Source organism: Suncus etruscus, chromosome 4, assembly GCF_024139225.1.
Source record: "Suncus etruscus isolate mSunEtr1 chromosome 4, mSunEtr1.pri.cur, whole genome shotgun sequence".
Classification (NCBI taxonomy): Eukaryota; Metazoa; Chordata; class Mammalia; order Eulipotyphla; family Soricidae; genus Suncus; species Suncus etruscus.
This window is the reverse complement of record NC_064851.1, coordinates 127,032,497-127,042,295: the sequence shown is the minus strand read 5'-3', so window position 1 is coordinate 127,042,295 and position 9,799 is coordinate 127,032,497. Positions and strand designations below refer to the sequence as shown.

The 9,799-nt window shown below is 37.0% G+C and overlaps 1 pseudogene; it reads right to left on the bottom strand.

Annotated features, from left to right (window-relative positions):
- Nucleotides 1-2,007: 2,007 nt before the first annotated feature.
- On the bottom strand, nt 2,008-6,944 carry LOC126007218 (protein SET-like; annotated as a pseudogene).
- Between the last annotated feature and the right edge of the window lie 2,855 nt (nt 6,945-9,799).

Here is a 9,799-nt window from a genome sequence, read left to right as displayed (position 1 = left end):
GTTGCACAACAATTTCCAACATTCACTACCAGAAATGTTTCATCTCCCCAAACGGAATATCTATATCCATTAAATACCACCTCTCCATTAGCCCCATTATGTCATTCACATTTTATATAAAACTTAGAAAAGAAGGGTCCAAGGATTGAAATGCAGAATCAAGAACTATAAAACACTTAAATGAAGATAAAGGAAAAAATCAGCAGAACCTAGAACCAGTAAAGAGTTCTTAGACATCAACAGACAAGAATCATTAAGCAATAATAACATTGATGTTTATCAAGATAAAATTATGTTTTCTCTGTAAAAGACTATCAAGGGTATAGCAATATAAATATGGAATGAATGAAAATATTTTCAAGCCATAAGAAATTTGCATCATTCAAATCTCTGAACCAGGTAAATAGCTGAGGGCTATTTGAGGGCTATTTGAGGGCATGCATTGTATGATGGAATTGTTCGTTCAGAATTGCATGGTCTCCTGAGTACCAAACTGAAAATTGCCCCTAACACAGAGACAGGGCTTGCCCCAAAATTAAAAATTAAATTTTAAAAAGAATTTTCAAATATCAATTCTAAGATAATCCAAAAATAGTTAAGATAGATACAAAGCCTCTTCGTAGCAGAGTATCTACAAATAACAAATAGATCCTTGAAGATATATTTTAAACCACAATTATCTATTAGAACAGCTAACATGAAAATGGTAGCAATAACAAATGCTGGGGAGGAGGTGATGAAACTCAATTTTTCATATAGTGATAGTGGAAACACAAAATAGCACATTCACTTTGGAAATCAATTTGGTCATTTATTTTAAAACTAAACCTATGCCATTCTCTTCAGTAATCACATTCCAGACACTTATCCAGGAGAAATAAATATTTATGTCCACACAAGAACCTGCAGATAAATACCAATTACAGCTTTATTTTGTATGGCTTCTTAAAGTGGAAACAACAGAAATGACCTTCAGCAGTGCAATGTGCTGTGATGCAACTGGACCAAGGAATGCTCCTGAGAATGATGAGTTATTGATGCACACAATTTGGATGACTTTCAAGGGTATTACAATGAGTGGGGAAAAAAATCAATTGGAAAGACCATATATTATACATTTGATTTCTATAGCATTTTCAAAATGAAAAGTGTATGAACATGCAGAATAAATTAGTGGTTGTCAACTGACAGGAATGTTGGAGGGATGATTACATATTACTATACAGCAGTTTATGCAGATTTACTCATTTTTTTTTGTGTGTACACATTTAGTTTTATTGTAACAAAGCAACTTGTACACTTTTTAACGTTTAAAACTGAGCATCTTTCCTTTCCAGTGAAACAAAAACAAAAGAAAATTTAAAAATAAACAGGAACAAAATTACAATAGAGAATGTCAATTCCAAATAAGTTCCTACAGGTTTCTGCTGATTCTCCTATCGAGTGGCAGGGCTCAAGTCATCATTAGGAGAGAATTTTATCTTTAAAAGTGTCATTTTAAACTGCAAGGATGTCCGTTAAACATCACAATTAAACATGCCAAAGGAGAAACCATGTTGTCAAAATGCCCAAACATCTCAAACCTACCCTTTTGCTGCCGTTCTATAACCCCCTTTTATTTTATTATTTAAATTTTTTTTTCTTTTTTTTAAACAAGAGAAAGTAGACAGATACATGTTGATAAATGCTAACTGTCCATATTCACATAGAGACACAGTGTGATCTCTGAGCCCTTTATACAGAGAAAGGGGGGAAAAAGCTAGAATTCTATGCACTACTACACAGGGGCCTAGCACTCTCCAGCTTCCAGCACAGCGAAGGGAGCAGAGGGTTTTCTTTTTTCCCACAGAGCACGGTGGTGTCGATTCCATAGTTTTTGCAGAGACAAGAAGGGATAAAATAAATTTGGAACAGTAAGCAGTAAAGATCTTTTTCCCCCACTCAATTCTGTTCAAAGTTTCCTTAAATTAAGTTGAGAACCATGGTGTAAAGGAGAAAAGAGACCTCAAAAACAGGGAGACTGCGCACAAGAGGGGCCGGGGAGGGAGAAGAAAAGGAGAAGAAAAGAAAAAGATTGCAACTTGCTCCCAGGGATTGGAGGAAATGAGAAGATCAGAAACCGTCTGTGTTCCTTTAGTCGTCTTCTCCTTCATCCTCCTCTCCTTCCCCCCCTCATCATCATCTTCATCTTCTTCACCTTCATCTTCATCCCCTTCTTCATCAATATCTTCCAATCCTTCTTCCTCTTCATCATCATCATCTTCTTCTCCTTCCCCTTCTTCATCATCCATGTCAAGAACCAAGTAGTATTGTAAAGGATTTGGCCAAATGTCATCCTTGATAACCTCGCCCAGCTCATCTGCCCCAGCATCAGAGTGGTCAGTGAACCAGGTAAAGAAACTCTCGGGTTCCTCTTGCTGTCTCTTCCTGCTGGCTTTATTCTGCGTTTGACTTGAGCGTTTCGTCAAAGCCTTTCCAGATTTCCATTTGATTTCAGTGGCCTTTGAAGATGGATCACCACTCTCATTCAGATGAAATTTTTTTGGAGAAAACTTTATTTTCGAAATAAGGGTTTTCATCAAAATAAAAATCTATTCTGTAACCTGATTTAATATCTTCAAACTCTGTCACTTCAACTCTTGTCAAATAATGCAGCGCTTTTTCATCCTCTTCCCCAAGCAGTGCAGACACTTGCCGATGGTTGACAAATGTCGTTACCCAAAAATTGGGGATTTTGGCGATCAGTTCCGACCTTTTCTGAAAAAATGGCTGGCGGAGTTTGTTATATTTCTGTTCTACTTTCAAAATCTCCTCACTGGCTTGTTCATTAAGTCCGTCTATTTCATTTCGTACTTCGTCGATATGTTCAATCGCTTTCTGTTGCTCTTTTTCAGGCAGAGAGAATATAAGCCTTCCTCATTCCCAGAAGTGGAGAGCAGGAGGACAAAGCTGATCTCAGATTTACTCATTTTTACAATCATAGTATATACCATAGTAATGTACTGTGGTGAGAAAGTGGCATGGAACCTTATACATGCCACTCTAGCTTGCCACTTTTCTGTTTTGATATTGTACTATAGTTATATGAGACCATAGGGTAAAAGGTTTAGAAGATCTTGTGAGCCTATAAATTACCTGGACATCTCTATTAAAGAGAAATATAAGCCTCTTTCTCTGAAAGGTCAGTATTAATAAAATATAAATAAGATGGTTGACTCTCCATCTTAAAAAATATATAAATAAGGCTGCTTATTGTTATAGATTATTTTCAGCCCCCTAATACCTTAAAAGAAATGATGTAGCAAACTTCTATATATCCATAATGAAGAAAAACAATCCCGTATTTTAAATGGGAAAAAATTTAAACTCATCTTTTATGAAGGAAAAAATGATTAGTAAGTACATATAATGCTACTTAATATCATTAGTTACTGAGGAAATAAAAACACATCCAAAAACTATGATAAAATGCTACTTTACCCAAAGTGTAACTAAAATTTAAAAAACATAAGCAAATACAAGATTGCGGAGCAATCATAATGCTCTTATATTGCTATATGGATAAAAATTAAGATCTCACTTTAAAAAAACTTGCAGCTTAATAAAATACCAAAATACACCTACTTTATTCTAAGCTACACTAAGACATATTTTAGAAGTAATGAAGATATGCTTTCAAAATGACTCCATACTTACTTTGCATACAGCTGACTGGATTCCCTCTACTAGTCCCCCAGATGGTCCCTGGGGCCCTTCAGCAGTGATCCATGAACACAGAGCAAGGAGTAAGCCCTGAATATTGCTGGGTGTAGCCACCAAAATAAAACAAAAGACTGAAGTTATGTTTGTACATTTTCTACATTATGTAAATAATGCACATATTGTGTATAAAGTAAGCAAATTTTTACATGTCATTTACCAACACTAGAAACAAGTCATATGTCCATTTACAAGAAAACAGACATCAATAACAAAGAATGAACATAAAATAATAGGAGTAAATATCAAAAAAAATATTTGGTGAAACAGGTCAAACTCATTAGAGTGAAAACTTTCTAAATTCAAGTTTTCACCAGCATGGGGTGTGGGGAGACCACATGCTCAAGGCCTTTTTTTCAAACCTCAGAGTGCTGGGGGCTCAGGCGACCCCCAACAGTCTTTCCTCTCCTTCCTTCCGGACTCCAGGGCCAATGAGGTGGGTGCCAGGGAGGAGTCTAGATTGGGGCAGTCACTGGCAAGATTTTTCTCACCATTCTTCATTTTCCTTGGCCCACTGACCTACAATCTCATTTCTAGTCCTTTATTCCCTCACCCCCAACCACAATTACCCTACATTTAACCCTTTTTATGCTTAGTTCTTGGCTCTTCAAGAAGCAGATCATTATTCCCACACAAGCCAGTTGCCAAACAGCACCCTAAGTGATAAGATAGACTCTCAGCCTGAGAAGATACCAGTACACTGTTGCTATTGATCTACTCTCAAAGGCCTCCTTTTCTCCTCCTTCCTTCATTGTGGAAGTTTCTGAGAAGTCTCGCCTCAAGAAATTTTTCTAATATGGGACTATTGTGAACTGTTTATCAAACTGCACAGGCTGAATCACAGACCAAAGTGGTACACTAAGCTTAACATCCCCCCAACTAATTCAAAAGACATGAAAATAACATGTATATATCCTTTGAATATCTTATATGTGTTCCCTTAATAGCTATAACCCTTACTGAATATTCTCTTATATAACGATAAATTCCCCCACTGTTTTATTCTTTTCTTTGTTATCTGTTCAATAAGGAATTCTGGTAGAAGAGTCCCTCAGTTTAGAGCTTATGTTAGAATCAAGTTATAGAGATTGTTGGACTTGTTCCCTTGACTCCCATATGCACCAATAATACCTTGTAGCATTGTTCCTCTTTTGCATAGGCACATTAAAATGGAAAAATATTACACATACAAACAAGTTCTTATCTAATAGAGATATAAACACACAAATATTGTAATACAGTGGGGCCTTACACCCTGAAAATTGTCATAATGACCTGGCTCAGGCCTCAGAAAAATGGGCATTGTCCATTCACCCCGAACCAGGGTTACCATCTACAAAACAACCATGGCTGTCCATAACATCACCCAGAAGCAATCTTCTACCAGGAAGACCCTACTGCTCCCTTGGCAGCGACGTACTCCAAAGAGGGTTCCCTCAACACCCAGAAGACTTCACAGCAACAACAACCAGCTTTCAGGGTTGGGCTCTCCACATTGCCCTCTAATTGTGAGGTGAAACTAGAGGATGCTCCACATTATCCTGACTTCAATGTAGAATATTCACAGAATCCAGGATCTTTAACTACAAAAAACTGACACCAACAACAGCGAATGTGAGAAAAAAATTTTTTTACTGGGACCACAGAGAATGACTCACGTTAGACAACCTAGTTTGCCTGGAGCCCAGAGCTGGTCTTTTGCCAGAAAACTAGGGGTAAGGCCTTGTATTTAGGCCAAGGCTTTTTCTTTCCATTTCCCCCATATTTTGCTGGGCCTTTATTTATTTTTTTTTTAAAGAGCTTACTAAACCTTTAGCTAGGGCTTTAATGAGTTCACCAGTGATTCAATACTTTCAAAAAATATACTTGCTACTAAACTTTTTCTTATTTCCTTTCTCTTTCATCTCTTTAGTTTTTCTTTCTATTTTTTAACAACTTTTTCTTTGTTCTTTCTGAAACATATGTATTATGATCAATTGTGTCAACTATATGATGTCTTTTCTTTAAATAAAAAATTTTTATAAAGTCATGTGTATAAACTTCAAGATCTGAGAAAAATAATCTATAGGGATATATCACAGGATTAACCCTGGGAATGTGGAGGGACAAACTAGGCAAGCAGTGAAGTACATTCTAGGGTCATAAAAAAGTTCTTCATCTTGTGTTGTTTTATACAACACAGATTTTATACAAAACAGATTTGTAAAAAAAAAATCCTATTAAGTCAGGAGTGTGAGAGCTGTATTTTTGCTATATGTAATATTTAACTTAAATAAAATGTGGGGTCAGGGATTCAGGGATGTGTCTCAGTGATAAATCACATACCTTAAAGACCTAAGGCTATAAACTTGACCTCTGACATTGTTCCATACATTGAGTGTGATTCCCAAGACTGCCACTAACAGTAGTACCACAACCAAGAATGTGGAATCATGGCAAACAAGTGTGTGACTTTCAGACATGTCAATAAAGTGAGAGAGAGGATATTGTGGGGGGATGTTAGAGTCAGTGTGTTGAAGGCGAGAGCACTGTGATGGAGGGTTTTATATTGAAGCATTGTATACATGAAACCCTACTGTTAATGGTATTGTAAATATTAATGTCCCAAATTTAAATGTTTTAAATAAATAAAACATTAAAAATATGGCAGAGCAATAGCACAGAAAGCAAGACCCTACTCTTGCCTGTAACAGACTCTGGTTCAATTCCTGGTACAACATATGATCTCCCACACTCTGTCAGATATTCCTGAATACAGAGCCAGAAATAGCCCCTGAACATTGCCAGTTGTATCTCAAAAATGCTGAAACAAACAAACAAAAAAAATATACAGGCTCAAAGTCCCAAACTGTGTGTTCTTGAAGAAACTGAGATGCTAAGTTACCTTAAGTCTGCAGAATTCTGTCAGAGATCAGCAGTGAAAAGAGTCCTTCCCTACCTTATATAAAAATAATGAGAAAAAAATGTAAAGCAGAAGATTTCCCATTTTCTTGATTTTTCAAAACCAAAACAGGTCCAGTTAATAGAGACAATTCTGAAGTAGATGTTGCTCAGGCCAGTACTGCCCTGAGTCGTCCCCAAAGACTACTATTGTGCAAAAACATGTGATATCCAGGGTATGAAAGTGGGCCTAGTACATAGTACATAGTACAGCAGCAGAACACTCACCTGAGTTCAATCCGCATCATCGCATATTGACTCCTATACACCCCAGGAGTATTTTCTAAATGCAAAGTCAGGAGTAACAGCTGAATATTGCTATGTGTCTGCCCCCTCAAAACAAAACAAAACATAACAAAGCAAAATTAAATATGAATTACTCAAATGCTTGCTCATGTTATTTACTTCTTGTCACAAAGAATAGGAAGGTATTCTGTGGACACAGTCTTTTCCTATAACCTAAAGCGTGCTCTATGCTTACCCTTTCTCTCATTGGACCCTAAGATCTTTCATTGGATCAGAAAGATTGAACAGTGGACAAAGTGATTGTCTTACATGCAGTCAATCCCAGTATCATATATGGTCTCCTAAACACATCCGGGAATGATCCCTGAGGAGAGAGTCAGGGTTAAACCCCAGTACAGCTGAGTATGCAGTCCTCTTGAATAATTTTGTTTACCAAGTTAAGTTTCTGTTGAATAGATTTATTTTTGCAAGAGATGGGGAGTCAATTATTTCTTTAACACTTTTTGATGAATCATCTCCAATCTGCACTTCACTGCAGGTTCAGCAAGAGAGGAGCCTTGAAGTTGAAAAAGATAATCAGTCTCCTGAGAACCCCAAACTGGCTCCAGAGATGGAAATAATGTTTGAGAAATGCTGATTCCAAGTATACATTTTCTCTCCCTTCCCAAAAGAAGTTGTCATCTGGAAGTTACAAACACAGCATAGAATGAAAGGCAAAAAGATCAGTTGTTTCAGAACTCCTTTTCCTTGCAGGAAAGTTTTAGTTTGATTCTCTTGTCCTTCCCCTCCAACCTACCCCCACTTTTAAATTATATTAATCCTCTTCCCTTCCTTATATTTCAGTGTAGTTGGATGTCTTTATACTCCTCTCAGAAAGGGAACTTTGGAATTCTTTTGCTATTTGAGTCTTCTGTACGCAATGATTTTTTTTTTTTTTCAAAACCTTGGTGGTTCTTCCCCTGGTCTCTAGTGCCCTCTGATACTTCTACTTCTCTTGTTGAAACCTTTATTTCTTGACTAGATATTTGGTTGACCTTTACCCACTGGCCTTCCTCTAGTACCACTTCTGTTCAATCTTTCCTATGTATATTTAACCCCTAGGACAGAGAATATATGGATTCAATGGGAACTTTGTATTATTATTTGGAGGGAACCTTGTAAGTAGTATGCCTGGAGCCCCAGAATGTCAATTCTGCATAACTGTTCAACCAGAGTAAAATACTCTGTGCTTGACTCATGATTCAGGTTCACATAACCAACAGTACTGGGGTGCCTGCCTGGTATCTGGGAACAAACTTGAAGTCTTGTACACACAAAGCATGTGTCCCTGAACCCTGAGCTATGTGTCTAGCCACTATATACAACTTTCGACTCTCCCAAAACTTGATTAAGAGTTTAAATAATATTTTTAATATTGTGGACTGTAAACTTTATCAAATATGTAAACAGAATAAAACATTTTTATTTGTATTATACACTGTATTCTTTTTTTGGTTTTTGGGTCACACTCAGTGACACTCAGGGTTTACTCCTGGCTATGAGCTGAGAAATCACTCCTGGCTTGGCGGACCATATGGGACACTGAGGGATCAAACCGAGGTCCTTCCTGGGTTAGCCGTGTGCAAGGCAAATATGCTACTGCTGCGCTATTGCACGGCTCCTAGACTGTATTTTTATTAAGTTAAAGATGTTAAGCAAATTACTAGATAAACTCTACATTTAATTTTAATTAATAGTATTCATACATTTATCTTTAAAACTCCATAAACAAGTGGCCCTTGAAATTCAAACCTATGTGGTTCAAAGATTAATGGTATTTAGGTCTGATTATTATTAGTTTGAGGGACACACTGTTGGTGCTCAGAAAGTGCTCCTGGTTGTCTTATGGGATCACCTGGGTGCTAAAGATTAAATCAGGGTCAGTCAAATGCAAAGCAAATCCCCTACTGGCTATACTATTTCTCTGACCTATAGATCTGATTATTTTACTTAGTATGAGATTCAGATACACTACATTGTAATGCTCCCATATGTTAATCAACTTCCTGTCACTTAGGGAGTTAAATACAAGAAGCTCTGGATCTGCTTTCCTTCCCCTCTGTTGATTCATCTTCTCATTGACCCAGAAGCCTGACTGCTATCAGGTTTGGGCAAGTAGTTTTCTCCTGTTGGGAGTGTCTTTCCCCCACTGTCCATGTATCATTCCAGTGCTCATTCTTTAAGAAGTGAGGCCAGGTGATAGTTCATCATATTGGATGCATTGTATGTGGGAGTCCCTTATTTCATCTTGGTGCAACATGAACCTTCATTGCACTTCTAGGAGCAACATCACCCCAGCACCCTTGGGTGTGACCTCAAAAACAAAAGTCCTCCTTAGACTTCCAATTGGATCTTCTGCTTCTTCCTTTAGGCTACATTAACACATTAAAAATTAATAAACTTACTTTTTCTCATATTATAGGGAAGATGTCTCTCACACTATAGAAAAGAATGTTTAATTCCCATTATTAGGGTATAAATCTTTAGCAGATAAAGCCACATTTACTTTTTTCTATATGTTATGCATTAGTTAATCATATAATAATCATTAAGATTTTCTAACTTCAAGTCAATGTCCACTGCTAGTTTTTTAGTCACACCTGACTATGCTCAGGTTCTACTTCTCACTCTGTGCTCAGAGAACACTCTGAGAAGGATTTAGAAAAGCACAGATGATGCTGGAGATAAAATACAGGTTGGCCATGAGCAAGGCAAGCACAACGCCCTCTGTACTATATCTTCAGTCCCAGTTTTCACTTTTTAAAAATGATCTTTCATTTTTAGCTTTTAAAAATAATATTAACTTTTCTCTTTC